Raw genomic sequence first — 27,489 nt, 5'->3', positions numbered from 1 at the left:
TTCTCAAACAGGCTTATGAAGACCTTTCCAGGCAAGGCTAAAATGCTATCTCGATCTTATTCCTGTAATTTCAAATGCACCGTGATTTGTGGGTACCCGTCATGAGATGCCAATTATACAGTTGATTTGTAGATGCAGAATGCTATTGGGGATGCATGCTTTCCCTTCTCGGAAAGGATTTAGGGCCAGTAATTGCAGAGGGAAAATGAAGACATGGGGGTGGTGCAAACGGAATTAATGGCAAATATCCATCAATGGAGATAGAGAACATGACTATTTATGCCCATGGGTTCATTTTCTTCACCTGGCTTTTCAGAGCCACGTGGATAAAATGCAACCAAAGATATACCCAAGAAAAGGAGATTCAGCCTTGGATTTGCAAGGCTTGCATGATCTTAATGCAATATCTTCCATATGAGTTTCTATCTCTCTCTTGGTGGCAGGTGGCTACTCGGAAAAACACCCTAGAAGCAGGTGCTGTTATTTACATCCACCAAGGATCAAGCTTAGAAGAGAGATAGTCCTGCATTGAAAGTCTGTCCTGGGAAATGGCAGACAGAGTTCAAAGAGAAGGGGGTTTGTGAAGACTAAGGCAGCTGGAGTCAGGAACTCCAAAGGCTGATGGCAATGACGAAGAGGAAGATGTTATATATATATTTATTCATTTAAAAGCACAATGGTTTTGAGATGTTAATAACTATTTTTTTAAAAAATCACAATAAGCTACCAGAATATGTAGAACTTAGAAGACATTATTAGTAACCCAGAACCATAAAAAAAAGGTCAGCTATGGTAATAGTTGTGAGCAGTAAATTCACCATGAACAGACAAGCTCAGCTGGAACCAGGGGCCACCTCCACCAGCCAGCCCAGCCTTCAACATCCCCAGAAGGGCAACCCTTGAGGGGAGAAGGTCATCTATGAAGACCTTAGCCCACAGCCACTAACTTCTCAATAAGAGGCGTGGAAGAAAAGAAAGTCAAACTTATGTTTAATTGGCTACACGAGATTTTGACTGTTAGTTGACAAAAAAAATTTATCAATATCTTTATCAAGTGCACACTGAAATAGTATAAAATCATTTACTAATCAGCAAGGAATATTTTCTATATATAGTAAATATTCCTAAAGAATTGAATATGTATAACCTTAGCTGTTAGAATCTGTAAACAAGTCAGGATGGCGCCTGGCATTTTGCCAGAGGGAGTGGTTTGTGAGGTAACACCAGCGAGCCATTGAGTGTGGAGATTCCTGATTGGTTGACTGCTGTATCTAGTTTATGTTAATTAAGATAAGCTGTGTGGAATGTATAAATACCCCTCCAGTCCTACAATAAACGGCTCCCACTCCTGCTGTATCAATGTACACAAGTTGTTCGTTACTCCTGGGTTAGTTTGCTGCAGCCGGACTGCGGCACTTAGCCATATACAGTCAGTTCAAAAGAGGAAGTAACTTGGAAATGTATGTTTTAAAGATCTCATGATGATTCTGGGACCTAACCTTCAGGAGCCCCACCAATAAAGTCTCCTTTCCTCTGCCCTCCATCCCTGTGCCCTTCTATTTATTGCTTTCTGCTGAAGATGAAGAATTTTAACTGAGTAATTACTGTCTCCTGGGAACCAAGCTAATCACTGCAAGTACATTCTTTCATTTCACCTAATAGCTACACGAAGCAAGTACTATTATTATTTTCATTCCACAGATGGGGGAAACTGAAACTTAAGGAATTCACACAAAGTCACACAGCCAAGGTTGCAGGGTCCCGACATGAACCCAAATCTGTTGCATGAGAGAATCTACAGTCTTGCCCAGGAGGCATGGTCTCTTTGTATCACCAACCTAATGAAAATAATAAAAAAAAAAGATCACCACCTCAGGAGGGAGAACTGTGGGAATGCTGGATACAGGAGCCCATGATTTTTTAAAAAAAATTTTTTAGTTGTCAATGGGCCTTTATTTTTACTTATTTATATGTGATGCTAAGAATCGAACCCAATGCCTCACACATGCTAGGCAAGTGCTCTACCACTGAGCTGCTGCAATCCCAGCCCAGGAGCCCATGATTTTAAGGTTGTGGTATCATAACACAAGATGTGAGCATTCACTGCACGAGTTAAGGAGTTGTGTTCATTATTTTATTGCTATCGATGTGGCGTTGCTTCTTCAGCAAGCCCACAAGTGGATTTTTTCATTATATTGGTATTGCTGGTCTCTAGTTGCATAAATTGATTTAAAGAAACAACACGCACTAGGTCTAGTCAAACAACCATTAATAAGTGGTCTCTACTTCCAAGGAAATTGCAGTGTAAAGCCAGCAAACGACTGAGTCAGGCCATCTTTGTTGTTCTCTCCACATCTCTCTCCTCTGGAATAATCTGCATGTTTACAAAAATAGTTACACCATTAGGTTCCAGGAGAGCATCTATGTTACAAAATTAATAATGAGGAGTCACTAACCCAAGTAAGATGCTTAAAAAATCAGAAAAATTTCATCAATCAAAATAGGGTCACTTTTGAAAAGGCAAAGGGTGATCTTACTCCCAACAGACACTGAGTAGAAGGCACTAGGCAGCGCGGTTCCAGGCTGAGATATATGATCCCTTGCTTAGGGGCAGTGCGAGCACAGCAACAGACATGTGCACACACATACACACAGTGTGTTCACAACAACGCACACGTATACACATGTGCAGTGTGATTACAGCACATATGTACATGCACAGAGCAAGTGAAGACTCTGGAGAGGGAAGGAGGACTTTCTGTCATCACAGTTGGTTAAGGGTGTTTCTGGGTTTTATTTATCTAGTATTTTCTGTGCCTTACTCTGTGCCTGATGCTTATTAGGAAGCTGAGAATTAAATCAGGTTTCGTGTTGTGTGTGTTGATGAGACATTGGCGTGCACACGCGCGCATGCACACACACACACACACACACACACACAAAATCTGCTCAGCCAATATAGTCATTTTCAAACAGGGAGAAAAGAAGTGCGCGCGCTCGCTCTCTCGCTCTCGCTCTCTCTCTCTCTCTCTCTCTCTCTCTCTCTCTCTCCTGACATTTGGAAGCTGCGCCTTCCGGACCAGCTCAACCTCACAATCTACTTTGTCCTTCTAAATGGATTCCCCAGAAGAAAAGTCGCAGACAGCACACGCCTCCCCCACAATACAGATAAAATTTTCTGCTTAATTAGGCATTGACATGTTTACTATAACCTTTACAGAAGAGTAACTCGTGCTGAGAGACCCTTTTTGTCTGTTTTTCTCTGCAGAACAGACTAAATCTCGTGCACCCGATAAGGTAACGCGTTGAAAAGCCTCATAAAAAAAGTGCCAAAGCATCTGTCAAAGTGAGTGCATTTTAACAATGGCTGAGGGTTCCAAGGAGTTTCTAAAAACACATTTTAATATTGTACATTTAAAACTGTTCACTTGACTTAAGTGATTTTGTTTGCCACCGGCAGTTGAGGCGAGAGAGGGAAGGCAGCCAGCATACGGGGAATCCGGTGGATAATGAGTGTCTGTCTCTCTCTCTATCGATGATTTGTTTAATAGGATTGCATCATGTGTGACTCTTGGTATAACTGGATGAGTGGCAGGTTTATTCTTATTTAACAAAAGAAAAAACGATCACAATTATGCCAAGGTACAGGAAGAACCTTTTTGCTGAATTGGGTTGAAGGTCAAACTTCACGGTGACAAACATCCCCCATTCCAACCCAACCTCCATCCTTCACCACGTTGACTCTGGCCACATGCATTCCCTTCCCGGGACAGCTCATTCATGAGCAACCTGTCAGTTCTGTCTCAGTGACAGGCTCATGAGACCATTTCTCTTCTACTGCATGGCCATTGCTCAGATGGGGCTGCCCTCCTGTCCGCTGGGGTGACACAACAGTCTTCCACACTTTGTCGTCAGAACCTTCTATGCAGAATGGGTCAGGCCACGAGTTTCCTCTGATGCAACTCTGGAGGTGTCTTTCTGTCGCACTTGCAATGAAGTTCAGATCCTCTGCATGGACCACAGGAGCCCGGGGTTTGGTTGCCTGTTCCTGCTGCCCTTCTGCACACCCTCACCCTACTCTCCGAGTCTAAGACACAATAGTCTCTTTCCCCTCGAACCTGCCAACCCTTTTCTTGACTGTGATTCACTGACATTGCAAATGTGTCTGCCCAGAAAGTTCTTCCTCTGTACTGCACGTCTCAGGGCTTTCCCTGGCCCATTTCCTCTCTCTGTGTGACTTTCTAGCATATCACCCTGCTGACGAATCCCTACAGTACTTGCCAGTGGTCCTATTTGTTTGTCTATTGATTGGTTGTCTTCTCCCACTGAATGTGAAATTAAAATATCTGTCCTTCCGAAGGAAGAGCTTGATCCTCCCCAGCACCCACATCGCTGACTGGCGTAGACCGTCGCATCCTGCCTACAAATGATTTCAATGCTTGAATGAATAGATCAGACAACGGACGAGGATGATTCCAGCCGCAAACTCTGGTCCTTAGCAGTGTGACTGGCACCTCAGTTGAGTGAAGGGCCCTCCCAACCAACAGAGATCATGTGTGAATTACAAGCACCAATACTGTAAGACATCAGAAATTATGCTCTTAGGTGAACAGACTTTAATGAAAGAACAAGAGCCACACAGAAGGATCCGTGAAAATATGGACGAATTTTACCCATAATAAACAAAATCCATTAAGTGTTCTGTGATTCATAGTAAAGCAATCATTTCCAGAATTCTTTGTTTTGTAACAAAAGAGAAATGCCACTTTCCAACTGCTGCAAATGTTTGACCCTAATAGATGTGGATAAAATTCAGAAATGACCCTGAAATTAAAAAAAAAAAAATCTTACGTTAAATGTTAAAAAAAGTAAAATTATTGTGTTTTTTTTTTAAGTGACCACTTCTATTGTTCCCCAATCTTCTAGTCACAAAGATTTAAATGAAATTGTGAAAAATAATTTGCAGGTGGTCAGATGTTTGACATCAGATTGTTGCTGGTATACATTCTCATAGTTGTCTCAAAAATCCTCAACTGAGTATTCACAGTGAAATCACTGACAGGTTTTTAAATGGCAGGAGAGGTGGAACTCTTAGAACCCAAGAACAATTTAAAACTCAAGAAGGCTGATTTTCAAAAATAAGCCAGAGAGCAACTAAGATCTCATTTAACTGCATATCCCATGCTGACAGGATCATTTTTGCCAATCTACCACACTAAATGACAGTTTAAAACCACACGGAGATTCTGCAGTGTGCAGATGGATGCAGATGAGGGGTGGGAGGACTTCTCGCCATGGACCCAGTAGGTGTGCTAAGCCAAGATACAGAGCAAGGCCTCCTGTCACCGTCTCCAGTGTTTTGGCGACTGTGGTCTAAAAGTCGTTAGCATGTATATTATTATTGGCACTAATTGGCACTCCTGTTGGCAGGATGAGCAGAGACAGAGGATTTAGTGTTCAGGAAAGCTGAGCTACTTTTCAATGGTGGCCAGGCCCAGAGTGGGGGCCTCTGAGGGAGCCATCTGCTTTTTGTTTCAGGACAGTGGAAGGCCAGAGGGCTGCGGAGACCCCCGACCCCAGAGCTCTCGTCTTCTTCATTTACAGAGAATCCAGGCACCGCAAGCCAAGGCCTCCTCTCTCTGGTCTGTGGAAGCTATGAAGTTCATGCACATTCCCAGTCAGGAAAAATTTCAACAGCAACCCCACATTCATGGCCTATGGATTTTCGTTCCTGCCACATCATACAGAACTCATTAGTGTAAGTGTGGCTGACACACACTGGTGGAGAGAGGCACGCTGGTCCCTCCTCTCTCTGGATGTCAAGTAGGATCCTGGTTCTAAGGCGTGTTGGAAACAGAGTAGGTGCAGTAACTGAGGCGCATCCTGGGACCATCTCTGCCCCATGGAAATAGATGACCATCACAAACCACGTCCCTTAAAAAAATTCCCAAAGATGGGGCTGGGGATGTGGCTCAAGTGGTAGCGTGCGGCCTGGCATGCGTGCGGCCCGGGTTCGATCCTCAGCACCACATACAAACAAAGATGTTGTGTGCGCCGAAAACTAAAAAAAAAAAAAATATTAAAATTCTCTCTCTCTCTCTCTCTAAAAAAAAAAAAAAAAGTCCCAAAGACTATTTAGTTCATTAGAATGTTTCACATGTGTAATGAATGTGTACCAGGTGGGGCCTGCATGAAAAAAATCCTTTTTTCTTAACGTCCTGTCATTAGCACATTCTTGGGTCATTGTCCCAGCTCTTTAGACTACATAGCTATTTTCTTTCTTTCTTTTTTTTGTATTTGTAGATGGACAGAATGCCTTTATTTTATTTGTTTATTTTTATGTGGTGGGAAAGACCGAAGCCAGTGCCTCACACGTGCGAGGCAAGTGCTCTGCCACTGATCTTCAGCTCCAGGCCTATATGGCTATTTTCTAATTGTGCTTTGTGACTTTCTCCACGTCCCACTAGGCAGCAACAGAGGACTATGATAGTTCAGGTCAGGGTAGTGGACACTAGGTCAACTCTTTGTGGTTTGTCTGTTTATTCCTTGAATCAATAAATATTTATTCTGCAGCCACCATAGATAAGACAGTTTGAGTTTCAAGGGGACTTCTGCCCCGGTGGTGCTCCAAAGGCCAAGGAGCAGAGAGAGATGAGCTACCGACTGAAGCTGGACCTGAGGTTGGGAGAGAGAAGTCATGAAAAGGTCGCATGTTCCCATAGGAAGTCAGGTGAAGGCAATGGACAAAGTAGACCGGGTGGAAGAAAAGCAACCCTCCCCAGTGAAGATCTGTAGTGGTGGACACTCAGCTAAAGAAAGAGAGAACTGCAGGAGCTGTGGATGTCTAAAAAGTTTGTGCTACAGTCTGGAAGAATACAGCCTCTGCCCAAGAAGCTGTCAGGGTCTAAGGTTGCCAGATGTTTTGTGTGGTTCATCTATAGGATGAAACAGACTTGTCTGGGCCCTGACCTTTGCAACCTCTAAGCTGGGGGCCAAGACAACTCAAGAGCAGAAGATCTCATGTGCTTTCGTGATTCTCTCACACTAGTTCTTTGGCCTCAGTTTCCTCATCTGGCACATGGTACTGACCATCCCCAGCCTGCCTATCTCACCAGTTGTCCCCCCCAATTCAGGATAAAGGAGGAAGTGGAAGACAAATGCACTATAAATTCTCACTACCCAGAATATGGACCAGCAGCATCAGCATCATCTGGGAGCCCGTTAGAAATGCAGACTCTCAGGCTGCCCCGAACCTACAGAATAGGAATCACTGAACAAAATCCTCAGGGCATTCATATGCTCAAGGAGGTTTGAGAAGCCTGATGTTCATTCTAAAACTTTTAATTAGTAGAAAGACGGCTAGCAATATGCTTCTCTGTGCCTATGTTCCTAGGGAACATAGGGCACACCAGCTCCATGGGCAGACTTAAGTAACTATTTTAGACAACTGCTCCATGATTCTATTGCACAGGGAACATAGAGCCAGAAAGAGATAAATCACTGATTCAGGGATCAGTAATGCATAGGTGAGATGGTCCAGGACGTTGGTGTCATGACCCAAACTAAGGTCTGACACTTACTACTTACCCTGATCGTGGGGTAACTGAAACTCTCAATGGCCCAGCATGCTCATCAATAAAGTGGGAGCCATACCAGTATGTATTCTGGATTGTTAGCAGTACCCACTACCAAAAGTATGGAAAACCCAGGCTGTAGCACTATCTCCCAATTTCTCAGCACTGTTGCAGGCACTTTACAAACTCCGTGCGCCCTGGTCTTCAACCTCAGCCTACCGGCGGCTGAAATCAGTTTGCTTCGGCATTCTTTGTTATCTGTAAATCTTATTCCAAGCCAACAGCTTTTAGATGGTATTTGCATTAGATACGAACCAGCTTTGTAAGTGTCATGCATAAGAAAAGAGCTTCCTCCAGTTTGGGGTTTGTTCTTTAATATGAAATCATTTGTACAAGGAGCCAGTGGTATATGTGCCGGGAAGTTCCGTAGAAGTGATGTGCATTCATCGAATAGCAAGTTATTAGGTCATTACCCATAATGATCATGTCTGTAATCCTCAAGAAATAGCGCAAGCCACCATCTGAGAGAGAAAGGTCTTTGTGAGAGGCCTCGGGCTTTGCATTGAGAGAAATGACTAATGCTCAAAGCTCAAGGTCTCCAGGAAAAATATCTCACATTCAGCCACGTAGAATTTCAGTCCAGCATGTATTATTATTGCGACGTGTCTTGGTGACAATTTAAAAAAGCAGAGTGGGAAAATATTCATGGAGAAGGGTGAGAAGGAGGCCACTTCATAAGCTTTCTGGTGGCTCCAGTTTAGAGATCATTATCCTTGTATTATCCTCACACCAAGAGAGCCATAAATCAGGAACAGAGGAGAAAAAAGTGAAACAAAACAGGAACAAAGAAACTACACAAAAGGACTGAGATCTTGCTATCAAATTAAGATTATTCGACTTTGACTTTTCAGGCTGTAGCAACCATTTCCAGCAAAATACGTGCAATTATTTTCTGTAATTTTTCCTACACAGGATATAGAAACACATACACAAACATAGTTCTTTCCAAGATGAAAAAGTTTTTGTTTTTATTATTATTACCATTATTATTATTGCCAAGAAAAGGGACAGTGAATCATTATCCAGAATGACCTTCAGAAAGTATATGAAGCTGAAGCGCCATTTGTATTTTTTCAGATGTATATTCCAGTTCTACTTGAAATAACATCGTTAGCACAGCCGTCCCACAGAGCTGGGAGGTGATCTTATTTCCTTCTTGCCTGGCTCGAAGTCAAACATCTTTTCTTTCTTTTGGCAAACGCCGCTTCTTTCTCTGAAATATTTCATGCAGATAATGGATAATGACCACTTCTCATTGCCTTTTCTCGAAAACGTCTAACTGCATTAGCCAAGAACGGACAAATTTTAACCTGCTTCTTTTGCAAAGTTCATGGCTGTGACCACTTCCCATTAAGAAAGAAAGAAAAAAGCCCACTGTTCCCTCTGAGAAGCTAAACTGGCAACGTCAGAAAGTGGACTGGTTCTTGCTTTTCAAGTGAAAAGTCTTTGCTGTCTCCAAAATCAGAAATCAGAGGCATAAAACCTCTCAGGTCCTAGGCCAAGTCCTCAGGTAGAGTATCTTTCAATTCCACCATGAACAGCTTTGTTACTGGACTTTTTACCCTTTTTCACATGGGATTCTTCACCAACATGATCATTGTGACTGGCCCTCTGTATAGGCCACCAAGAGAGTGCCTTTCTGTTCCTCCCACTTAGAAATGGAGGTGCACTTCCAACATGGCTCCCTCTCACCAAAGCCAAGGACCTGGGAGGAACATCTGGGTCAAGATTTCATGCTAAGCATTTTTCCTCTCCCCAGCACTCCAGGCAAGGAGCCACCCGGCATAAACTGGAGCACTTTCAGTGACGGGGAACTCCCAGTTCTGGGCTGCCTATTTCTTACATTCTACCGTCATGTATAACTAATTAGAACAAATTTTTAAAAATTCTAAAAAAATCCAAAAAATTCAGTAGCTAACTTTCTAGGAGAGCGAATCTGTAAGAGTCCGTGGTGTCATTTCTTGTTTGATTCCCACAATGGCACTGTTTATTCACTTCCCTCCATACAGAGGCTGAAATTGGATTGCAGAGATTGCTGGTAATGTCCCCAGAGTCGCACAGCGGAATTGGAACCTGAATTTGGGTCTATTTAGCTCTAAAGTCTGTGCGGGGCTCTTCCTTCTCCCTCATTCTCCAGGCCTAGTTCATTAACTGGGTTGTCTCTTCTGTTTCCATAATAAATCTAAACTCTGTGCCCTGGTATCCATCTCCACGCCACCAGTTCCTTCTCTTCTTTGAGGGGTGCTAATGTCTCCTGCAGTCCATCTGCCTGCGTGACAGTGACAGGGAATTGTTTAGTTCATCTGTGTCACTTCCTCAGTGAACTCCTGAGCTCTCAGGTTCTGCTCTCTCTGGGCCATTCCTACCATGGCTGGTCCTGCCTCCATAGTGGCTCTATCTCCATCATGTCCTTTTGCTTAGGAGTCAAATGCCAAAATTCTTCTGCCTGTTCCCTAAAATTACCAAAGTCTCTCCTCCTTCTAGGTCTTTGTAGTTCTCCAACATAGAAAATCTGCTCCTCCCTTTCCCTGTCTAGGCCTCTTTCATCCTGACAGTCTCTTTACCCACAGGGTCACCTGATTTCCCCCTCAACTCCCTAATGGTCAATGTGATTTTCCATTTCAGTCATCTATTTTTTTCTTTTCTTTTCCTTCCTTCCCTTCCTTCCTTCCTTCCTTCCTTCAGTCTTTATCTCAATTTCTAATCATAGTACTCTCCTGTTTACTACCTTGTCTTCACAACGAGGCTGTCAGCTCTACGGTCAAATATATATGGTTCACCGTTGTATCCCACTGCCATCCACAGCACACCTTGCTCAAAGATTGGCTAAACATAAGAATAAGTGAATGATGAAACAGATAAATGAATAATTATGTTAGTGAAGTGTGATTTTCTATCTCACAAACTTATATTTTACTTATTGGTCTCAACTCCTCAACCCAAAGAGCACAGTGGAAACCGTCTCTTTTAACAGGACCTCCCTTTGGTGGGCAGAGGCCTCCACACAAGGTGTTCAGCTGAAAGTGTGCCGGTCCCACTGGGAGAAAGAGAAAATCAGGGACAGGCACCACCGTGTGGATCCAGGGATCTAGAATCCAACCCCTGTGGAGATGTGCAGATGTATTCTCTTAGCTCACTCTGTACTCCAGAGTGAGTCCATTGGGTCACCATCTGGCAGCTGATATCTAGAAAGCATGTGGTCCCAGGAGCCAGCTGGGTCCCCATCATACTTTAACCCAAGGCTTTTCCACCTGGAGTGATTTTGCCCCAGGGGACATGTGGCAATGTCTGGGGACATGTGGCAATGTCTGAAGACATTTTGGGTTGTTAGAAATAGAGAAAGGGATACTTGGGCATCTCGTGGGTAGAGGCCAGGGGTATTGAGAAACTCCCTCCAATTCACAGAACAGTCCCCATCAAAGAATCATTTAGCCCTATCAGTCAGGAGTTCCAGATCTCTGCAACATCAAGGTCAGCTGAAGCTTTGGGGTGATGAGGGAGAGTGTGGTTCATGCCCTCTCTGGTTGTCAGGGAAGCTGGGGGCTGCATGGGGTGGGGGGCTGTCTGTTATTCCAGGAGGACTAGAGGAGAAGGCACGTGCCCACCCTTGCGGGTGCTATCACATGTAACTGCAGGGCACGTGGTCTACAGCTCAACTCCCTGGGGTCAGATCCCTCCTTTGTCAAGTCCCACACGATCACCTTGAGCAGAGTAACAACCTCTGGGGACCTCAGTCTCTCCTATAAATTGGAGATAATAAGAATACCTGCCTCAAAGATTGCAGTGAGAAATAAATGAGATCGCTGCAGAGAGAGCACCGAATGTTGGCGATGATAAACTCTCAGAACACGTCCCCTCGTTATTGCATGAACAAAACCCTAGTCCTGAAGAGCAACCTTAACGGGGTGAATGTCTCAGGATTTTTAGTATTTATTCTTTCAAGCCTTGACTGAAAAATCCAATAGGCTCCTACATTATTCTCAATCAATTCCTTTTGGATTCATTTAAATACCCTTATCAGTTGAAGTTGTTTTTTTTTTTTTTTTTTTTATGAGACAAGAAACAAACCGACAAACAGGTTAATCATGAAAGGGAGTCACATTTCTAAGCAACTCCAGTAACTGCCACATAAATCCTGACCTATTTCAGTTCTTAATTAACTAGGTTAGCTTTTAAATGAGGCAACTGATATAAAATAGCAAGTCGGATCTGGGGCCAAACCTGCCCTGGATGGTGGATGAAGCTGTTCTTGGAAATGGCCCAAAGTCTGGGAGATGCTGAGGGCTTTCATCTCTTTGAATCGATAGTTTGAATAATCAAATGGAAAGTTCTTCAAGGTTTACTAACCTTTGATGTTAGGTTAGGCTGAGTTTAAGAATGGTTTTCTTAAGGCCTGCTTTCATTTCTCTGTTCCAATCCACAAAGGAGATGTGTCAGCATTCACCTCGGTAGTTCCAAACTGGCTCTTCTCCCAGGAGCCTCCAGGGGAGGTCTCCACTGTCCAGTGACCTGATAGTCTCCAGTGGTGGATACCTGCAGAGGGCTTGGAATTCATCCACCCTCTTGTCCTCCATATTCCTTTTGGTCTTTTATCTTATCTTGCTATGTCCTAACATTTTGAATGATACACACTGGTTCCTTGGTATACATATTCTTGACACATAATAATTGCACATCTTTTTAAGGTACCACACGCAATTTCTATAATGTGTATGTTTTGTGCAATGGTCAAATCAGGGTAATTAGCATCTCCATTACTTCGAACATTTGTCATTTCTTGATGGTGAGAACATTCGAATATCTTCTCTTCTAGCTAATTTGAAATCCATAATGCCTTTTCATGAACTATAGTCATCAGGCCATGCAAAAGAACACCAGACTCTGGTCCTCTTACTTAACTGCTGCCTGTGCCCACTGACCAGCCCGTCTTCGTCCTCTGCCCCACCCACCCCTTCTTCTGGTGACAACTAGTCTACTTTCAACATCTGTGTGATCTGCTTTTTAGATTCCACATGAGTGAGATCCTGCAGTGTCTGTCCTTCTACACCTGCCTTACACTTTTTTAAGGCGTAAGATCAAATTGGGTCTGATGTAAAAAGAACATCACCAGGTCCCCTCTGTATTAATCTCTCTCACAGATACATTGGGAAGAGTCAACAGGACATAGATTCAGGTCTCTGGGCATTTAATATAATGACTCTAGAGCATCTGGATCATTTCCCCACACAGTCGAGATAACCTGTGTGTATGTGTGTGTCAAGTGTGTACTTAAATATATGGTAATTTATTTAAAGATTCTAGAAGTGAAACAAAAACATGAGGATTTTCTCTTTTCTTTTTGTTCCTTCCCCTTATTTTATTTTTAATTTTTTTTAGTACTTGCACGTGACATCCACCTGGCCAATCAAACTCTTGCTCCCTGGAATTTGAATTCTGACTCTGTGACTCAAAGATGGGAAATGGTTGCATGGACCCACCTGACAATGGCCTAGGAAGAGGCCATCTTTCATTTTGCTCTTTTTAGCCTCACACAAACTAATGCTAGTAAGAGCGTCCTGTTTCTGGAAGCCAAAATCTTCCCTCCAAAGCCAGCGTCCCCTACATCCTGGTGCATGATTCTCCAGGAGCCTGGCTCTCTGGATGGGTCTGCCTCGAACATGCTTCTTGGAGACACATCATCCCCCAACGACTTCCAAGCACCCGTCCACGCTAGCAGCGCTCATGTTCTATTGTGCCAATAATCTGCATATTTAAGCGTCCCCACATGCTCGTTGAGAGGATGGATGGGGCTGGTACAGTCTATTGGGTCAAAAATCTGCTTTAAATAGTCTATATACACAGTCGGTTGAGTAAATAACAGCATTTTCAAAAAGCCCCTAAATATATAATAACATGATAAATCGCATCAGCTCCTGAAGATGCAGCCTCGCTACCGCTGATCAGGAAAATGATGTGCGCTTTAACAAGCCACTTACAAATGATCTCATCTTTCCCAGCCGTGGGAGCATTATCTTTTCTCAGCTATATTTTTTCAAATGTAGAGGAAAGAAACCCGAACACACACACACACACACACACACACACACACACACGAACACACACACGCACACACGTACACACACACAGGCATAGAGGCAGATGCATGTGCTCAATATCATCTTTTTCCAAATAAACTGCAAAGAAGCCCATTGTCCAGTGCTACCGTAAAAGACCAGAGAGCAGTATTCTCACTTTGGGATGCAGCTGGGTGTGAGGCAGAGGTAAGCCGGGCTCCAAACACACAAAAGCAGTTCTGTTGAAATCAATTAGAAGCATCGATCTCGAGACCTCCATCTGACCCCCAAGTTGCCATGACACAGGTTGGTTGTTCTCTACCGCTTCATTAGGACCCTGTTGCTTACGAGCTGCTTCTATGTGGTCAACATTCTAATCGCACCACTTGGCGCCTTACACATAATGTTTTATTTTAGCCTTACAACAATGCAGTGGTGGCGTGATATCATTAGCTCCATTTTTAAAGATGAGGAGTCCTAGGCTTCCAGAAGTTACTATGGACCTGGAGCTGATTGACTCCAGCTTTGAAGTGAGCCAGTCTCACCTCTGAATCCCAGCTCATCCTCAGGGTCTGCGTGTTCCACTGTGTGCTGCTGAGCTGCTGTGCCCAGTGCAGATGTGCCTGCTTCTGTTATAATGCAGTGTAGGTTCCTGGACAAACCTTGCATTTTGCAAAAAAAAAAAAAAAAATTGCATTGTAATTATAGCACTTATGGGAAAAATTAGGACAGGATAGACTGCTTTTAAAACGTAAACAACTACATTATATATCCAGAGCATAACCAAAACAGTCAACAGAGTGAAAGTCCTGGTTCAGTTACAAACACTTGATTACTTCATAATAAATAAAGGAATTCTTCGTAAATACAACACGCTACCTTATAAAGAAAGATTGATGGCAGCTGCACAGGGAGCTTAAAGAAGTGGAGAGATGGTGGAACTGTGAACAGGTCAGAATTTTAAAAGACTAGGGAGAGGTGACATGACACTCCTGAGGCAGACTGTGGTCCTGCTGAGCTAAGAGGAGGAGGAAGAGTGCAGGACAATCGGCCCGTCACGACCACTGATCTGGGCAGGGTGGGGTTGGTGGACTCTGTTTTAGGGGCTGTTACTTAGTGTCGCTAAACAATGATGTGTCGGGAAAAATCACAAGTGCATCAGTGTGACATGGGCATTATATTCACATCATTGACTGACTCGCCTATCAGGAGTGACCGGATTTGCTTCATAGGACTGAGCTGTAACAGAACTGCTTTTTTTTTTTTTTAATCTTTCATCCTTAAAAGACCTTTCATGTTCAACTAACACTGTTGCTAAATCTTGGGCACCTCACCAATGAAACCTTAAATTTGAATTAATTACTCAAGCGAACCAACTTAAAATGAAGATTCCAAATCTAAATGACTTCCAGACACTAGAATTTGCACCTTGTGCAACCTCTCCTCTTATTGGAGGACCTGAAGGAAAAGCTTCCTTTCATTTCTCCAAGCACTTACTGGGTGCTTGGTCCAGTGTGAAGTGCTCGGGGTATATTTTGATCTGGAAATACTCCTGCGAGTTGGGTACCTTCACGTGCACCTTAGAGGTGAGGGCTGGGAGCACAACACACGATTTGCAAGAGGCTCTCCAGTGAAGCCCGCAGAGGTAGGATGGGAAACCAAGCCAGTGCAGAGCCAGCCAGCTCAGTGGCACGCAGGGTCCCAGCACTGATAGCAAAACGAGGCTCCCCTAGCTCCTCTGGGCCACCCTGCTCCCAAGAAGTGGATTCCACCCCTGCAGCTTAGTCAGTTCTTTTTTCTATTTTTTAAATGGCAGGATTTTACTTATTTTTTAATTTTAAAAATTAATATCTGATCATTGTATATATTTGTGTGATACACTGTGATATTTCTATACCTATGTACAATGTGTGCCAATAAAATCAGGGTAATCAGCTTATCTGTCATCTCAAATATCTATTATTTCTTGGTGTTGGTAACATGGTCTTCTAGTTTTTTTTTATTATTATTTTTAATCAGAGAATAGATTGTAGGTGTGAGCCTACCCCAGACCAGAAAATTCTGTGAGTGGCTGTTTTCCCTCACTTTATGCAATTAAAAATGTCCCAGTTTCTTTAAATATTCATTGAACATTTCAAGGGATACTTTTGAGCACCTGCCGCAGGCCACGCATAGGTACTTCCATACGGGGTCCAGCTGGGCAGACAAATACCTCTTTGGAGCTGACAAATGAACACAGAAGGATTCTAATTATCAAAAGACATGATCAAAGTCTGTTTTAGGGTCAGTTAGAAGTTGCCAATTGTGGTGGCAGGGTAAGGGGATTGGGGGTACTGAGAGTGGGGAGGCAGGTGCCTGGTCAATAGGGCAGGCAGAGTAGGCTTCGTTAGGAAGTTGTGTTGAAGATGGATGGGGAAACAGGGAGGCAAGAGCCAGTGCAAAGGCCGAGATGAGAGAGTCCTGGCAAAGAGTTCAGTATGGTTGGGGCAGACGCCAGAGAAGTCCAGGAGAAGGGCCCACCCCCAGGGCCCCTGAACTCTGGGCCTGTAGGGGAGCTCTCCACTGGGCCTGTGGCCCTTTCCTGGTTGTTGCATAAGTTTCCTAAAAACATTTAACCCACATTTAAAAACTTCTTAATTGCTTGGAAGAAAATTCCAATGCATGACGCCTGCTCTTTGATTGTGTCCTTTTATCTCGTCTACGGTATTGCAGTCTCTGGTCTCAGGGCACAGGGAGTCTGGGACGTCAACTCGTCCTGGTTAGTATTGTAACTATTTGGTAATGTCTGGATTTACTCTGAAGATTCTCTTTCTGACTGGAAGGCTCTCTCTCCTCTGGCCTCTCTCTCTTTAGTCCAATACAAACTGAGTTTGCTCAGTTGAGGGCTGGTGATAAGGCTCAACGGACTAAGTTCTTGACTGACGTTCAGACACCACAAGGGCTGGGACTTGGTGTCCCTGCACTCTACCTTCAACGTGTTGTCAGAGGGCCTGCGACTTAGGGCACACTCCACAGACGGCACTGTGCTGGTTCCAAGGCCTCCCTCACTTGCTTCAGCCCTCAGCAGTGACGGTGAACCTCACAATCAACGGGTCTTAAGATGGCTGCCGGGGGGCAGCGGGAAGCTATTTCGGGAATGCCTTAACCAATTTATTTTGCTTATCTTTTCCATTTTATATAAACACAAGAGTGTTACACTATAGAGATCTCTTTTTTTAAAGTCTAAAAGAGTCTTTTAGTAAGTATAAAATAGAGATTCTAAGTGAGACGAGGACAGCAGTGTGTCATGGTTTAATTATAAGCATTTTTCTTTCACAGTGGTGCAAAATATAAGTACTGCAGCTTCCTGAATGGCCTCTTAGATTAGATAAAATACAGTAATTGTTGAAGGGATGAAAAAGGTAAAGTGCTTGGCACAGAGAACGTGCTCAGTAAAGGACTGTGCTGTTATGATTATGATTACACAGAGAAGCTGGCTAATTCAGTATTTAAAATAACGCTAATATTCTTGCTCCATTCAAAAGGACTTTCAAATCAGAAGGCTTTTGCTGTCACAGCTGAGACGGGAGCAGCAAGCAGTGAGCCACAGGCCCCGCCTCATGTCCCTGCAGAGGGTGCCAGCTGCCAGGGTGGAGAAGGGTATTATCTGCCATCTCCTTCCTTTAATGGGCTGGGTGTTTCTTAAAGCCTAGGAACCGGGACTTTTATCAGCCACATAGTAAATGCTCAATAAACACGTGCTGAACAACTAAGGCAGGGAATTCAGACCATGGTCAAGGCTGTGATGGCCCTCTGAGGACCCTTCTCCTGGCTCTTCTGCTTTGCTTCTGGCCCCCTGAGTGACTCCTTTGGGCGCTTCCTAGTGCTTGGGTCCTCTTCAAGTCCTGCCTTGAGTGGCTTCCAGAATCATCTCTTGGTAGGACCACCTCAATGGCTTTCAGTGGCTTTGTAGACAACCCAAGAACAGCCTTCAATAATGCAATTCATGTGTTGCCAGCTGAAGTGAAATCACTTTACTGCAGATTCTTTCTGAAGGGGCTCCTGGATTGATGTACAAGTGGAGCTAGTTAGAAAGACATTCGATGATTTGTATATGCAGGATGTCAAGAAGGCCTCATCTTCTCCCTCCTGTCACCATGTGAATGATTCCCTCTCCACGGCTTATTCCGTTTGTTTTAACCAAACATAAATAGACTGCAGACATGTCTGGGGCTGAAGGCACTTGCAGAAAATAAGCTTCTCCAGCCCCAGATACTCTGACAGGGAAACAAACTGAAGTCGCGGCTGCTGCTTTGACAAACATCCTCTTTCCTGGAGAGGGCGAGGCCCAGGGGAAGGCTGGGCTTTCTCCTTACCTGAAGGAGGTTTGCCATGAAGGGCTTTTTGCTTTGAGTCTCTACAGCTAATTCACTTTTAATCTCCATGGCTGTTTTTAGGAATTTGGAATACTCTTTCTTTTCTTTTATTGATCTCCTTCTTCTTCACATGACAAACATCAGTTTTCTCCTTTGTTCAACCTGCTTTTAGAGGACGGGGCACTGCATCTCTATTCTGTGGCTTCCCTGCACAGGTGGCCCACATTGTCTGCACCACCCCAACAGGACACGGGTGTGTCCCTGCAGCTGGGACTGGGAGCCCATGCATGTCTGTGCCTTGTGCAGACATGGCCAGCACTCAGTGGCCAGTTTGTTGATGTGGATGGATTTTCAGGACAAAGCGGAGAAAGAGAGATGAGAGGAGAAACAAAGCCACCACCCTCAGATACACATGCAGTAACCTACGTTGGGGGAACTGATCCGAAATTACTGTGCGAAAAAACACAAGTGGATAATATTGATCCTCCAAGAGTCGATGCTAGGGCAGGGGAGGCCAGCGAGGGAGACAGTGGGATCAGGGTTTCCTTTCTGTCCTGTTGGTTCTACTTTCATGTTTTCTGTCCAGATCGCCAGGTAGAAAGGTGGGGTATGGAGAGCTGCTCCCAATGAGGAAAGGTGGCGGAGGCAGGATGTCTCCAACCCCTGCATTAAACAATTGACCACTTAGTGTACAGAGCTGAGCCCCTACTCTGTGTCCTGGACTGAGCCCCAGAGAAGTACAAGGTACAGGTGTTCCCGTCATGTGGAGATTACAAGTTTGCAGAGGAGGGAGACATGAAGTTAATTAAATATCATATCACACAGTTTAAAGATCAGGAGCACATTGAGCCATCTGCTTTCGAAGGAGTTGTAACCGAGGACAGGTGTGGATATAAAGCATGGGCCGTGTTTGCTGGTCTGAAGCTCCAAGTCAATGGCAAGGCGGTGCTGCTGGCGTTTCTGCCTGAAAAGCTACATAAAGAGATCCAGGGCAAAGGTGGCTCTCCAGGTCAGCGGTGTCTCTGTGGGCTGGGAGGGAACTGGATGGAAACCACTGTAGGCATCACTCGTGGACAAAAGATGTTTTATAAAGCAACGCCATCCAGCCCAGGAACGAGCCCTTTGAGCCAGTTCCTAGAGGTTTCAGGAACAATAGCAGGACAGGAAGCTACTGTTCTGCTTGCTTCCTGTTTCCAGAGGATTCTAAAATGCAAAGTGGCAAATAGTGCCTGGACTCCTGAATATGAGCCCAAAGTGTTCTAGGTGGCCAATCTGGAAATGGTCCTGTGAGACGTTTATCTGGAGAATTCCCATCGCCATATTGCTGTGGAAATAGCAGGGTCAGTGCCCTTCTGTTACAGTGGAGGTAACTTCTGGATCTTCATTGAGTGATCCTCATCCTGGACGAGGAGGGACAATCTTGTTCTCCACCTCCAGGGACATGTGGCAATGTCTGGTGACATTTTAATCCTTACTGCTGGGGGAAAGGGTTGCTACTGGCACCTGGGGTGAGTGGATGCCTTTCAGGTTCTCCAAAGCCAGGTCAGCTCTTCCAACAGAGAGGTACCAGGCTCCAAGTGCTAAGAGTGCCAAGGCTGAGAAACCCAGCTTTAGGGACCATGTGACTGCTTCTCACATCCTAAAACATTACTTATCATGTTGAAAAATACTGAACCTGGGGCTGGGGTTATAGCTCTGTGGCAGAGCACTTGCCTAGCACACATGAGGCACTGGGTTCCATCCTCAGCATCACATTAAAAAATAAATAAATAAAATAAAGGTATTGTGTCCATCTACAATGAAAATAAATAAATAAATAAAAAAAATATTGAAACCAGCAGATATAAAAAATTCACGACCTGAACAGAAAGCACGGATAAATATGAGCTCTGGTTCTGAATGCTGTGAACGTCAATGCACAGTTTACATTGGAAAACAGTCCGTTTGAGATGATTTTTATCGCTCATGGTGCCCATTCCAGGCTGCTGGATGGGAGAGTCCTGGCGGCAGACTCCCAGAAACATAGAATATGGATCCACAAGGCCAAGTTGATTGTTGTGCTATTGCACCCTCCTCCTGCTGTCTCTCTGAGTGAGTATGCACATGTGTATGTTAAGGGACAGTGTTTACTTCTATATCAACATATCAACAGCGATATCATCAACTAATCAGATTTTTTTTTGCAATTGTAGATATCAGCAGTTTGTTGGGTGCTGGGGACCATTTGAAATGAACTTTGTTTCTCTAAAGTCTCTATGCCACAATAGAGCTTGGAAACTTCAGTTTGTTGTTTAAAAAAAAAGGAAAAAAGAGGGGGAAGAAGGAAAGAAAGAAAAATGAGGAAAAAACACTGTAACAGCCTTACTCCCTTTGAAGTCACTACTGATAGAGCTCTGAACAGATCCATTCAAGTTCAACTAACATCAGACAAATGTTTAGTGTATCAGAGGAAGCCGCAAAAGCAAGGATTTCATCAATATTTCACAACAGCCTCGGGGAAACTGTAGATTGCAATGCTGTAGGGCAGCTAATGGAATTACACACAAGGGTTTTGTACATTTAAAATAAGCAGCTACTAAAAAAAATTACCCTTCAGTTTGATAGAAACTGTATAAAACTGCAGATAGGAAACAATTAAATCGCTCGCCACATTTATCCATGTCACTCTGATAGGTCATTTAATAACAGGTATTACTCTGTGTGTGTGTTTCCCTCCCCCTCAGTAAGGCAATAATAAAGATGAACATTTATGAAAAGAAACATAAAATATAGCACAGCCGAATGAATAATTAAAGACAGTTTTGAAGAACGCTTGCCATTGTGTGCCCGTGAAGTCTTTTCCACAGTCTCAAAATATGTTTATATAAAATACAATTATAAATAGACAGAGGCTGCGAGGGAGACCCGCTGACCCTTGTTTGTTTTGATGGTAAAAAAATAACTTTTTGAAGTATTTCCTAGGAATGCGCGGCTCAGCCCAGCGCTCACACATGCATCATCGCCTTCGAGGCTGGCGCCGGCTCCCTCTTTGGGCATGTTTACAGCACGCCTGGAGTTTGCAGAATGCCATTCGAAAAGCCACGTGAGATCAGCATTTTCTCTCCTAAAGTCCTTTGTTGGAGTAAAAAATTCTGCATATGAAAGCAAATTGCTTTCTCTAAACTCTGACCCCCAAACTCACCTGACTTTTCTAACCCTGGGAGCATCCATTCCCTGAACGGCGACCCTACTATTGATTTAAATTTCGCGCGAGGAGTTTTCAGACACCACGAGATCTAGAGCTCAGCAAGGGCGATCTTGCCTCTCAGGGGACCTTTGGCAGTATCTGGAAACATCTTTGTCTCCACCGGATGAGGCAGGAGTGTGGGGAGGGGGTGCTACTGGCATCTAGTGGGTAGAGGCTGGCGCTGCTACTTAGCATCTCACCACGCATGGGATGCCCCACAAGCAGAATTCTCCTGTCCCAAAGGGCAACGCTGATGAGGTTCAGAATTCCTGTTTTAAATAAACCATTTGAACACCTGAGCCTTATTACAACAATAACAATACCCTTGGTGATAGGGTTGCCTCACTTCCAAACCGTGCACCACTTCCACACATATCTATGAAAGTGCCCCTAAATGAACTCACCACGCTAAGGCCTTTGGAGAATAAGGATTTGACATGGTAACTGAGCACAGGCTACTCTAATTAAGAGGCGAGACAAGCACACACTTCTATGCACACACACATTTCATAAAAATAATGGCTACTCTTTCCTACAGTGCGTGAGAAGCACTCTGCACACAGCATCCTCTTTCAGCTTTATAACAGTGGCACGGGGGAAGAGTTAATTGTATCTTTATTATTATTATTATTGTTATTATTATTATTATCATTATTATTATTAACAGATAAAGGGACAGTGCCCAGGATCATAGTCAGAATGTATCAAGGCTGAGACTCAAATCCTAGGCCTGTCACCAGAGCTCCTCTGGTCACTGGCATCTTCACAGCTAAGCTAGGTGTGCATGTGAGTGTGTGTGTGTGTGTGTGTGTGTGTGTGTGTTTGCCTGGGGTGGAAGCTGCAAATGTTGCTGGTTCTCCTCTATCATCTGCAAAGGACAAGCTAAAGATGACTCACAGAAAGCAGGGAGAGGAACATGCCTCATTTTAGAGAAGTTTGGAAGTTAAAGGTAAGCTCAATCCAGCCAGGAAGTTGGAGCAGCTCATGGCTCACGGGAAGAGGCCAGCAGAGGTAGTTTTTTGTTTGCTTGTTTGTTTGTTTGATTGATTTGTTTGCTATTAGAGGGAGAAAGTGGAGAGGGAAGGAGGGAGGGAGGGAGGAGGGAGAGAGAGAGAGAGAGAGAGAGAGAGAGAGAGAGAGAGAGAGAGAGAGAGAGAGAGAGAGGGAGGAGCCTACTGCAGAGTTCAGGTGAGAAGGAAGTTGGGGAAGTGGGTGAGAAGAGGGGTGGAAGGCCCCTGTGAAGAAGCAGGGAGGAGAGTCTCAGAAACTCTGAGGTGGGGGAGGAGCAATGGCGGAGGCCTGAAACCCACAGCAGAGAAGGGAGATGAGGCTGCTGTGAAGAGCAGGCTCGGGGTGTGTGTGGGGGGGGTGGGGTGGGTGGGGGTGGGCAGCACTAGGAAGGTGGAGGGAGAAGGGCTGAAATTCCAGGCCAGACAAATGGAGTCCCCAGGTCCAGTTTGCAGTGGGGTAGGCCTGAGGTGCAGTCCTCTCCTGCCACTGATGCTGGGGAGGGTGGGGGAGGATCCCACCTGCCAGTTGCTGCTGCATCAGCAGGGGACAGTCACCACCAGTTCTAGGAAAAACTTCCAGGTTGCTTGAATCTTGTGGGAAGAATTGGAAAGCCCCTTAGGAGTAATGGGGACTGTAATAAACTGCAAAATGCTGGCACTGTCTCAAGGCAACACTTTCAAACATATGAACATTGCAGGCCACCAAAGGAAGTTAGGGGCATTAGGCTTGGGAGCCATCTATTTGAAACTCCTGGTTTGCACCCTTTTAAGGTTATGTGTGTGTGTGTGTGTGTGTGTGTACACACTTTATCAAAAACATGCACAAATTTTTTTTTAATGTCAGAAGTATTCTTTATTACATGTTATAATTTTAGGGCATTTCCTATTCTTTGATGTAAATATTGCTCTAATGAGATTTTCACTTATATTCCAAATAATAAAAATAAATGAGTGTATTGAAACCTATCCCCTCTTCCTCTTTTACTATTTAAAAGAGGAAGTATTATTGGAGTCGCAGCTGGTCACTTTTCCATTTGTTCAGCTTTTATAACATCAAAGAAAGAGACCTGTGTCAGGAACAACGGGGTTGGCGTCTCAGTCCTGCCAGTTAATATGCAGTCTTAGAAGAACCACTTGGTTTCCTTGAGTTTCTGTTTTGTTAGCCATAAAACCAAGTTACCAAATGTTGCCATAGTAGTGTTGTGAAGATTTGAGTGATTAAGCGACATGATATCTCATAAAACGCTGTGCCATCACCGTGGTGTTAAATCAGCGCGAGGGCTGGTTGGATCTGTCTCCCTCTCTTCCAGCACTCAGGGTGAGGTCACCCAGGGAGCCCTGGCCATCTAGTTTCTGTTAACCTGTGACAGGAGTCAGCTGTCTTTGTTAATGGGTCAATCAATCACTCAGTATTTATTGAGCACCTACTGTGTACATGACCCAGGGGATCTGTGATGGGCTCCCATCAATAGAAGTACATGGTGTGGGACCATGAGCAAGTGCATTTTGACTTGGCCTCTGGTTGGCCTCACACCTGAATGGTCCCTAAGCTTGGAGGATGCAGGCAGAAAGAGAGAAGGAGGAGAAGGTCCACTATGTCTCTCTTTAGTGTCTCTCCACTTCCAAAGGTCAACAGAAGAAATTAATTTAATCCAGGGATTGGCAATGTATGGCCAAAATTGCCAAATCTGACCCTCTGCCTATCTTGTCAGTAACTGTATTAGAATGTCTCCATACCTATTCCCTTCCTGATGGCCACTTTGGTGCTATATGGGCAGAAGTGAATAGTTGCTACAGAAGCTGAATTGCTTCCAAAGCCAAAAATGTTTACTCTTTGCCCTTCACATAAACAGTTGGATGACCCTTGTTGAAGCAATCATGTGATTAATTCATCGTGTCCAATTTTTATGGAACAAGGTGAACGTGATAGAAAGAAATGGTGATAGCACCATCTCTTAAGTTCTTAATATGAACTGGAAAAGGCACTGGTAAGTTTACATCTCTTCTCACATCATAGCTTCAAAACAACAGCATGAAAACAGTACTGTTATTGTCTCCAATTTGTGGATAGGAAGACTGAGGACCAGAGAAGTAACTTGCCCAAGATTCCACAGCTGATTGGATCCCGGTTTTGTCTCACGCCAGGCCCTGTTTCCTAAAGACAGTGATAGAATTCCCCCAAGTTCAGCCTTTCACGTACCACTCCATAATTTACTTTCATATTCACATTCCCTTTGCTATTCTCTGCTAACATTTTTTCCTTTGAATAATGGATTAGCATGGCATTTGTTCCTTCGACTTTATCCTAAGAAATTACATCCAAAACACTTTGGATTTGATGTGCTTGTCATATGTATTTTTAAACTTTTTTCTTTTGAGATAATTGTAGATTCACATGCAGTTTAAGGAACAGTACAGAGAACCTGTGCACCCTTCACCCAGTTTCCCCCAAGGATGGCATCCTGTGTAACCAGAGGACAGCACCACACCAGGACGTGGACTTGACATGATCTGTCGAGCTGCCCAGATCTCGCCAGCATTACCCACACTCAGGTGTGTGTATCCAGTTCTACATAGTTTTATCACATAGGTAGACTTGTAGTGGCTCTCACTATAGCCAAAATAGAGAACAATCCTATCCCCAAGGCCTGGGGCCACCCTCTGTCACCACCGCCACCTGCTTCCTTCTACCTCCTGGTCATTCCTTATGTATCTCCCACTCCTATAATTGTGTCATTACAAGAAAGTCACCTAAAATGGAATGGATAACCTTATGAGCATGTAAGTGTTTGAGACAGTCTTTCCTCATTTAGCCTAATTCTTATCATATATATTTTTAATTTACTCTGAAGATGTTAAGAAAAAGACCAAATATTCATGTTAAAATGATCTTGAGTGCTACCAGTGGGACCATGTCACACTCCAGGAAGTCCTGCCATGGCTGGGATGCTGGCTGGTGGCCAGGTGGACAGTCAGACCAGGAGGTCACAAGATGCTTTTGAATAACAAAGATCTCTGGATCAGCACTTCCCAATGGAAAGGTTAAATAAAGGTTAAATATCTGAACTGTCCAACCCAGGAACTGCCGCTAAGCCCTGAAAATGTGGCTTGTTAGAATAAAGACAGAGTTTTTCCACTTTATTTCATTTTAATTGATTCAAGTTTACATTTAAATGGCCACAGGTGCCAAGCGGCTTATTTGCAGCACAGTGTAACTCAAGATATTAAAGGTAAAACGTTAGAAAAAGATAAATTTCTTGTTTTCCTATACTTCATTTTGTCAATGCAAAGACAACCTGAATAGGTGAGAAATCTTTTTAAATAGGCTTCTGATGGACTTATTTGATCGGCTGGACCTTGTTCTGTAAGTTTGTTAAGTCTCGCTTAGCTCTCGGGACACCTGTGTGGATTGCAGACATTGGCTGAGCTCAGAGCATGAGCAGCATTTAAAGTGAGCTCAGAACAGCCCCCACCATGGCTCCTGCTCTTTAAGTGACACTGGGGCCCTCAGAAAACAGGGCCTACTGACAGAGCCTCTGGATAGGTGGTCGTCAATGAACTGAGGCACTTTTGCCTGGGATATTCCACCCTGTGCAAAGGGCATGAGAAGGCCCGATTGATTACGGTGGCTGTGAGTGGCAAGCCTTCTTCAGGAAGACCCAGGTTTCACGAGGTGGCTGGTGGTGGCGACATTCATAAATCTTTGCTGGTTAACTGCACCTGCCCTGGATGAATGTAGCCTGCACCACTGGTCTGGAACAAGGTGCGCCCGTGAAGGCCCAGTGTCCTGGAGAGGCAAGAACGCCGAGGTTTTCAAAGGTTGCTGGAGCAGTGTTAAGGATGGAGGAAAAAATAGCAGGCCTACCTCTGGGGTACTCGGACGCTGGCTTCTAACAAGTCATTTGGCAGGAAAGGGACAGTTTTCAAGAAGAGGGGGTGGGTGGACTGTGGGAAAATTTTGCACAGAACCAAGTATTTTCTTAGAAACTGGAAAAAGAGTGGTCCATTTCCTCTTATTTCTTTTTGCCTAAATATTATGGGCCGCAAAAGCAAGTTTTGACCATAAGCCAACCACGTGCTTAGGGGCATGTATGCCTTAAAACACAATGCCAGTGTGAAGGTCATCACCCTGGCCAGTCTCTTATTTCGCCCAACTTCACGCATCTGTAAGGCATTAGCAGTTGCAAGAGATTGATATGATAGTTTGTGAGTAATTTGGATGAACTATAACACTAACCCAGTAAAGTATTATAATTTTAAATGTGTCCAGAAAATAATTGAAATTCTGGCTTAGCTTCATCATAATGCAAACTGCTGGGTATATTTAACAGCTGACTGGCTTAGCATGAATATTGCTTTAGAAATGGGGTCATATTGTTTTTACGAAACAATATTGCTCTCAAACACGTTTAGGAGGGGAGAAAAAGCAAGTGATTATGAGTATACTTTTAACCTTTCTGTCTCTTTCTATCTGTGTTCACTACGGTGATTTAGGTGTTTGGCGTTGTTTGAAGGCAAACACGGAAGGTGCTGGCATTCGGAACAGACCTGGTAATGAGGCTTTGGCCACCAGACTCTGTATTACTGCTGTGACACAAAATCTCTGTTCCCTCAGTCCATTTTCTGCATGCAGTCTGGTCAGAAATGAGAAAGGTAAGAACTATTCCTCCTGACCCCAACGGGTGTTACAAGTAGGTGGCCCTATTAGGTACCTAGGGAGTATTTATTAGTAAAAGTAGTTGCCAACCCTGAAACAATGGAGAGTTCACATGGAAATCCAGAGCTGTGGATGTTCATAAGCCTGAGGACTTGGTAACACTGGACGTGTGTTCCTGCCAGGTGGCTGTCCCAGGGACCTGGCACATGCGGTCACCTCCAAGTGGAGAAAGAACACTCCAAGTCACCAGATTTCTCCTGGATGGCTGTATTTACATTTTTTTTCTGTAATCATTCAATATTTTGATTTCTGGTACCCACTGTTATTTTCCCAGCCCTCATTCACAAAACTAATTGTGCCCTACAATATACCAGGGTATACTGGCCTACGACATCTGGCTGTGGCTGGCAAGCTTTTCCTGTAATGGAACACACAGGAAATGCTGTAGACTTGGCAGGTCACGTGGACTCTGTCACAACTACTCTGCTTTGCTGTCCTGGCCCGACAGCAGCCCCGGGTGACACAGGAATGAATGGGCACAGCTGAGTTCCAAT

At 44.2% G+C, this 27,489-nt stretch overlaps 1 protein-coding gene across 2 annotated transcripts in view; it reads right to left on the bottom strand.

Annotated features, from left to right (window-relative positions):
- TSHZ2 (teashirt zinc finger homeobox 2) overlaps positions 1–27,489 on the bottom strand; it is a 422,472-nt gene that overhangs the window by 182,701 nt on the left and 212,282 nt on the right. The gene's annotated exons all lie outside the window — the stretch shown is intronic.

This window comes from Spermophilus citellus (genome assembly GCF_964194105.1).
Source record: "Spermophilus citellus genome assembly, chromosome: 4".
NCBI lineage: Eukaryota > Metazoa > Chordata > Mammalia > Rodentia > Sciuridae > Spermophilus > Spermophilus citellus.
This window is presented reverse-complemented; position numbering and strand designations above follow the sequence as displayed.